Genomic DNA, 7,629 nt, shown 5'->3' on the forward strand with positions numbered 1-7,629 from the left:
AAGCACGTTGCTTGGTGCTGCGTGACCCTGTGGTGGTACAAGTGCAGTGTGTGCTGCTGAGAAGTCACTGGCAGGAAAAATGGTGGCCTTGTATCTCCTCGGGAGCAGGTGCTGGAAAGCAGTCTTGCCAGACCTCGAGACTTTGAAGTGGACAGCATTATAGGATTAATTATTTGATGCTTTTCTTGATTAGTGTGCTGTTTATGAGTACTTCTATTAGTGTTTCAAGGACTTAACTACAGTGTATCACAGTGTCACTCCAGTATAATTAAGTCTCCCTGTAATTGCATAATTAAAACGCTGCCTGGCTGCTTGTACAGCACCTTCTGGCTGCACTACAGCAGCTCAGCTTTCCAGGGGAAACACCTCCAAATGGAAGGATTGGGGTACAGCATGCAAACAGGAGCATTCCTGGTGGCACGCAGTCTGTCCTGCTACACTCTCCTCTGGAAAAGGAGGAGGAAGGCAGGGCTGAGCCTTCACCAATCACTCTTTAACCTGACAGTGCTTAGAGTGAGAATTGCTCACCTTCCAAAAAGCAAACTGCTTGTAGGCCGGCACTGTAGTAGCTGCTGGCAGGAAGGGGTTAAATTCCTTGTTATTCCTAATGCTTTTGTGAAACAGAACTTCATGACCTGGTCTTTCTTTCTTCCTTTTTTTTTTTCTCAAGTGATTACACTTTGCCACATTCTAACGGAGCGAATGCATTTGTGTCTCAGGACCCTACGCTACCGGATACTGACATGTTCAACATCTCCCGTGGCTTACCAAACACATCAGGGATGTGGACCTCCCTCTGTTTTCTCATTATGCCAAATAATGAAATGTGGAAATAATTCTAATCCTTTCTTCTGGTTGTGCTGCACCTCAGAAAATATGATAAACTCAATCCAATTAAAAGTCATTACCTCTACAAGGCTCAGTCTCTATCTATAACCTTTGTTTTATAATTCACTCTGTTATCTGTCTTCATTATAATTTGGTAGAATAGTCATCTTTTATTACTGCTTTCTGTCAGAGGCATGTGATTTCCAGCACTGCTTTGTGACACATCTCAGTTTAAAAAGTAAAGGTCTACTAATGAGTAAAAAGAAGTTCACTTACCCGAATTTATTACAGTGAGATAAAGTTTCATTTACATCGATTAAAATACTGAAGGTTTCAGTGATTGTTTTGATTTTAAGATGTTCTTTTGCAGGAATAGTTTTTTACCATGTCAGGAACTGTTAAAGCGCGTTACCTTTTCTGCCTTACTGCAGCTGATATGGATTTAGCTAAATTTTGATGCTGGTTAGTATTTGCTAAGTTGGCATGAGTTAAAAACCTATATCCAAGTGACTGATCTCACTAAATCTTATTTAGCATTCTCCTCCTTAGCTTTCTCCTGAGCATGTTGGCTTCTCGTGACGCATCATTGTGAGAATGTATGTCATGTTTCCCATTATGGCAATCAAATCATGAACAAAAAGTGGTTCTGTAATCCATTTTCCTGCCCTGGGAGTGACCAGCACAAAGGGCTCAAAATTTTAAGGCATATATTTCTTTTTTCCTTGGGTCTCATCCATACAGAGTCATGAAAGGAATTAGCAAGTAGGTGTTAGCTGCTGCAGCTCTGCTCAGTTGCAGTATTTCACTAAGATACAAATGCAAGCCGTTAGCTGGTGTTTCAGCATGCAATGGGCTGCCTCCCCAGCTGGCAGGGATCTCTGCAGGCTCCTTGCTAGCTGCAGACCCGGCCCCGATACATCACCTCCTGCAGCTGGCATCTCCCTCTTCTCCTACCCCCACTCCCCGTAACCCAGATAAGATTTTGAAAGGCAAATATATATTTATTCCATTGAGGAAACTTTATCAACCAGCACCAAAGTTTATTGGCACTAGCCAGTGATATAATGGGTAGTTTAAACCCTGCTAACTGCGAATAATTTTTCAGCAGTGTTTATGATTGCTGCAGACTCTAACAGACCAGAAGTACAGATAACATAAATATTTCTACCAGAGATGATTGTGCTGGAACTATAAATAAAATTAGGCTTAACTTGTAAATAAATTCAGTAGATGCCAGCCAACATTTATAATTCTTTGTTGCTGCATGTAATGTAGTAATTTATATGGAGAGGGCGCAGGAGCACAAGCAGCCAAATTTTGCTTTCCAGTTACACAGGTGCAAGTTCCCCTGACATCAAGGAGACTGGCTCCCGTGCAAATGAAAGTAGAATCTGACCCGCAGTCTCTCAGTGCTGGACCCTAATTAAAGGACAGCGTCTGGTCCACATCAGATGCTTTTGACTGTGTTACTTAATTAGACAAGAGTGACACTAGACAGAGCACCAAATGCTACTAGTTATTGTATGGGCTGATGGTGAGGATTTCCAGAGCCCACTGGTGGTTCCCCACGCTTTTGCTATATTTTGGCTCTGTTGGGCTAGAGTTATCTTCCCTCAAAGGCGTGATGCTCTCTAGTGTGTGGCTTCCCTCCTGCAGCCAGTTTTCTCCTCTGTGCTCGGGGCTCCTCCTACCCAGGGAGCTCACCTTAGCTTGCAGCATGCACTTCTTGTTGCATTTTTTTCTTTCACCTCACAAATGCGAGAAGCAAAAGCTGCTTGCATGCAAGGGAAGTTTTCCACTTGTTGGGAAATGCTGATAAACCAGCTGCTTGTGAGTTATCCACAACATATGTTTTGCAGGGATATGCAGGCAAAAACCTTCCAAAGCACTAAATGCTTCTCATGCAGTGCCACAGCAGTGCTCAGGCTGAGTTCCTTTCTGTTTCAAACACATAAATCAGACTGTAGCAGAGCACTTGGTGACTTGTGTTCTCCAGCCCAAAGGCGTGTTTGTCTCGTGCTGCCTTTCTCACCATTCTTTGTCTGTGCATCTTTTCCTACAACTCCCTCTCCTGCCGAAGCTGTGCAAGGGCTCAGGGCTTCATGGGGCCAGCTGTGCAAGTGTGGACAAAATCTGCAGCAGAGAAGCATGAGAGGAAGGCTGAAATCTGGGCCCCATGTTTCCCTCTCATTTTTCTTACATTAGCATCAATCTGAAGAAATCTGACCAACTGGCTAACTCTAGGATAGACACTGCTCTCGTTTATCCTTTGGTGGAAGTCTAAAGCAATTACTCTGGATTTAGCAGCCATGTTAGAGAGCTCGGAATTTGGCCTTTAGGGCAAATGACAGATCTGGAAGATTGTGCTTCAGTCCCCCTCGTTCCCGTTGTGTGGCCCACAAGCAGACCACAGTTGGCAGCCCACAAGCATCGTCTCATTGCACCACATCTGGCTTCCAGGAGTGGATCTTTTGAGTGTGTTCAGTTTTCCTGTGCTTTGGTTTGGGTCAAGAAGTACAGGTTTGCAAAATACTGATATATTTGAAGACTGATGATTGTGAAAGTACTTTTCCTTGGTCATTCAAGTAACGATTCAGAACTGTTTCAAGTGTGGCATTTATCTCTAGACTTGCTGATAATCTCTTGTTTTACAGCTGAGCTTTGTATTTGTAAAACAGTTTTTCTCTCCCCTGTTAGTTTTACGTTTTTCATTTAGCTGGGAATTACTAGCTGCATTCTGCTTAGAATCTAATCTTATTTGATTAGGTTTGCCTGATGCTTTTCACAATGGGGTCCTGCTTGGGGCCGCCAGACTGTGTTACAATACAAATAATAATAAATAATCGTTTTTAGCTCCACAGAACAGTTCTGTGAATAGGGAGCGGCACAAACCAGTTTCAGGTACATTAACTGATAAAAAGTTCAAGTAATGTAGCTCTTGGCTAGAGTCCCTTCTGTGCCTGGAGATAGTAACCCAAACTCTGTGTGTTTCTGAGGCCAAGGAACCTTTTCCTCCAGGGAACGTGGCCCCTGGCCATGCTTCCTTGGTGCAGGAATCTAAGATGGCTCTCATGTAGTTCACCACCACTCTATGCTCCTTTTGAATCTAATAGGTTTCCTTTCTTTCTCTTATTTTCTGTTTTTCCTGACCTCCTGTGTTCTAGACTGATGTAGATAGATTTTGTAATCAATCAACCCCTGCCTGTAACATTTTTTTCTTTAATACTTGTTCAAACAGAAATTCAGATAAAGGTGTCCCATTTGTATGCAAGAGGAAATGCCTGCCTCCTTTTCAGATATGCTTGCAAATACTCTGTGCTGATTTCCTCAGGACTGAATAGAAATGTTAGGTCAAACAAATATAAATGCACTCTGGTCTCGTTAAGGGATCTGACATGGAGCACAGTGGTGCATTCAGGCCCACTCTGGCCTTATGCAAGAGATGGGTCCCCTTCACCTGATTCTTATATATTCCCCAGTCACCCTCATTAATGCCTTCATTAAAGGCATGGTCAACAGCCCTTATGGAGTCCTAAGCTTCTGACACAACGGACTTCTACCGAATAAAGCCATGCCCTTCTGATGTCTGCATTTTAGGGCTAAGGGCCTTCTTTCTCATCTTTGAGAAGCTGTGTGCACGAAAATGTCTCTATCTTCTCAGTTGGAAAGTGCCACTTCCACATTCTACTTCAGCTCTTGTTTTATCCTGCTCAGTAGGTGATGGCATTAAAAACACCTCTGAAGTAGGCTCTCTAGATGCTTTTGCTTCCAGCCTACTCCTTCATCTGCAGTAATCAGCTGCCCAGTTTATCACGGCAACCACGTGCATGACTTCAAGTGCAGAGAATCAGATTCACATGCTAGAGTGTCAATAGCAGTTTGGGGCTGTATTTCCCCAGGCATAAATTGCCTGAAGAGGGGCAGAATAGGCAGTCAGGGGAAAGGAGGGAAGATGACGTTGTTAGGAGGCTTCTCATAACTGCACAAATCCATTCGTGCAGTGGTGCTTTGGCACATGGCTGTGCGGTGCTCATCAGGCACATCCCCAGCACGTGGCCACGTGAGCTCCTTCCTGCTGGCGTGCCAGCTGGTGTCAAAAGTGCAAACACAGGTGTCCATCCTGGTCTTTTGCTAGCAATTAACCTTTCCTCCCTGGTTTCCTTTGAAGCTTGCTCATGTTTTTATTGCAAAATATCAGTGAAGAGTTTTATGGAGGCTAACATCAGAACTTCCACGTTACCTAATCTCATCTGCTTCCTTATCAGGGGCCTTGATTTTGTTACATCCCATTTCTAGCAGGGATAATTAGTATACTTTAAAGAAGCCATCTTGAATTTTGAAACTGCAGTGTTGTCTGTGTGAACGCCTTGCAGTTCCATGGGAAAACGATGCTTTGAGGCACAGTCCCCGAGCCTAAACCAAACCTCACAAGGATTTGCTATCGGTCAATATGGCACTGTTTTGCTGGAAGTCCCTCTGATCCAAGAAGCTACAAATTTGGAAATGAAGACCAGACCCACCATTCATGTACATTGATTTCAGTGTAATTCCTTCTACCATTGATAATACAAATTTATCTTAATGGTTTTCTTTCTCTTGGCCAGCAATAATTCAATTTCTTGTTTATTTTGAGATTTTAAAATATATTTTCATTAGGATACTTTTCTATTTCAGGCAATATGTAACTTCAGTAATTTGTTCTACCCCATCCCCAGGGCTTTGGGACAGATATATGCATATTTTATTTTCCAGGGCTTTCAAACTTGAGCCAGTTTCTGACTACGACACTGGGTGTGTCTGCTGGAAATGAAAGCAGTCACAATAGAGCAGCACAAATGGGCTTGTCTCCCTGCCAGCCTTCCAGTGCCGATTTATCAGTTGCAGGTTTGACCCTATATGGCTAAAACGTGCATAGCCAGAATGTCTGAGATAAGTATAACTGGGGCCTTCGGGTCTGTGAGAGAGAAATTAAACTGGACTGTCCCAGGGGGAGAAGAAACATCTGCAAAACTGTCCTGGAGGCTGCAGACACAGCTTGTGCTGGCTTGTGGGCAGGTTGTGAGCGTGGTTTGTTGTGGCTGTGGGCTTTGTCTGAGCCACTTGGTTCTTTGGTAGAGAAATGGCAGGACCGAGGAGAGCCCTGCTTTTGTGAGGTACTGCCTGGTGGAACAGAAAAACAACAAATTCATGAGGTGGACTTTTGAAGGAGTTTGGGTGCAGGCACCCAGCTGTCATGGGAAATCAGTAGGATTTAGATGCCTGAAGTTTTTAAACACCCCCTTCCAACGAGCCATATGCTTATCATCAGCCAGATCACTTTCCTTGTGTGATTTCTCTTCCTGCAGCCCATGTGTATACATGGGTTTTTTTTCTTCCTTTTTTTTTTTTTCTTCTCATTTCAAACCCAGCTGAATTCTTTTATGCAGGATTGCAATCTAAACAGTTGGGGGAAGACATCTGAATGGGAGTGATGCTGCTGCCTGCAGTAGTGGGGAGCATGGGGGAGCTTGGGGGATGCTTGAGTGGCATGGACCAGACTTGCTCAGCTGTTTGGCTGTGCTGAGCTTTCCTGTGTGCTCAAGGGGAGCTGAGTCTGGGGGCAGCTGCAATGCACTGGTGTAACAGAGGTGGCTGCTAACCTGGTCATTTCAGCATGGGGCAGTGAAGTGAATCTTGGCATCCAGGTGGAGCTTTGTCCCTGCCCTTTCCACGACATCTTTCCTGCCCCCTGTAGTCCAGGCTGAGTTTTGCTGGACTTAAGAATGCTTCAAGTTCTTTTGCATGACTTTCCTTGAGCATCTTTGCCAAAACACGGCACTGATGAGCTATTACAGGCAGGATTTCTTAAACATAAATGATGGAAAATCCCTCTGTGTGTCCATCTCAGCCAAATGGTGGGGTCAGTCAAGATTTTCTGCTTCTCAGAGTGCCAGGTATTAGAAAAGTGGCAAACTGATCAATACTGTTCAGTCAACAGAGGACAGGGGGAGCCTGCCAAGGCAGAGACAGAGGGAGTGGGTAGCTGAACTTTCCTGTGACATGCATGAGGTCATAGCCAGTGCCACATGAAAGAAAGAAAAACAGTTCATGGCTGTGAATAAATTGCACACAGATGAAGAATCCAGTTTACCAGTCATGTGATGGGAGCAATCTATTCAAATGATTTGTTATGTCCCAGTGTTTGTCTTAGGCAGCACCAGAAGCATGAAAGTACAGATAGAATGCGGTGAGATAATATGTAACAAAGATGTGAGAGATAATGGGCTATGACCAGTTTTTAGTGGAAAAGGCATACAGTGCTAATCTACCATGGATAGTTTCTTAAACGAGCAAGAAATTGAAAGAACATTTTAAAGTTTCCTGTTTCTTCACTGAGACGGAGTCATTCTGGTCGCCGAGCACAGCGGAACGCTCTAATTTCTGGGCCACCATATTATGCAAATATTCCCATGCTCAGATACCTGATCTCTCAACTTTGTTCCTTGGGGAATAGTATTCACACATCCTGTTTAGTTAGAGTTAAGTGGAATGCGTTTTGATGCAAAGGAAAAGTACAGTGACAATGATAAAGGTAAATTAATGTAAGCAATGAGGAATTGCTCTTTTTGTGTCCTTTGCATATATACTGTTGGGTTGAACACTGTATTCCTGATGCAGCTAAAATCCCTGCTGAGCTCACTCTGAGGTTTCTTTTCTTTACTAAAAGGAATTTACAATCAGCCTTATAGTTCGAGCTGTCAAAAATAGTGAGTTTTTCCTCTTTTTTTTCTTTTTTTTTGTTTGTTGGCTAAGTGCCATTGA

Source organism: Meleagris gallopavo, chromosome 11 (assembly GCF_000146605.3).
Source record: "Meleagris gallopavo isolate NT-WF06-2002-E0010 breed Aviagen turkey brand Nicholas breeding stock chromosome 11, Turkey_5.1, whole genome shotgun sequence".
Lineage (NCBI taxonomy): Eukaryota > Metazoa > Chordata > Aves > Galliformes > Phasianidae > Meleagris > Meleagris gallopavo.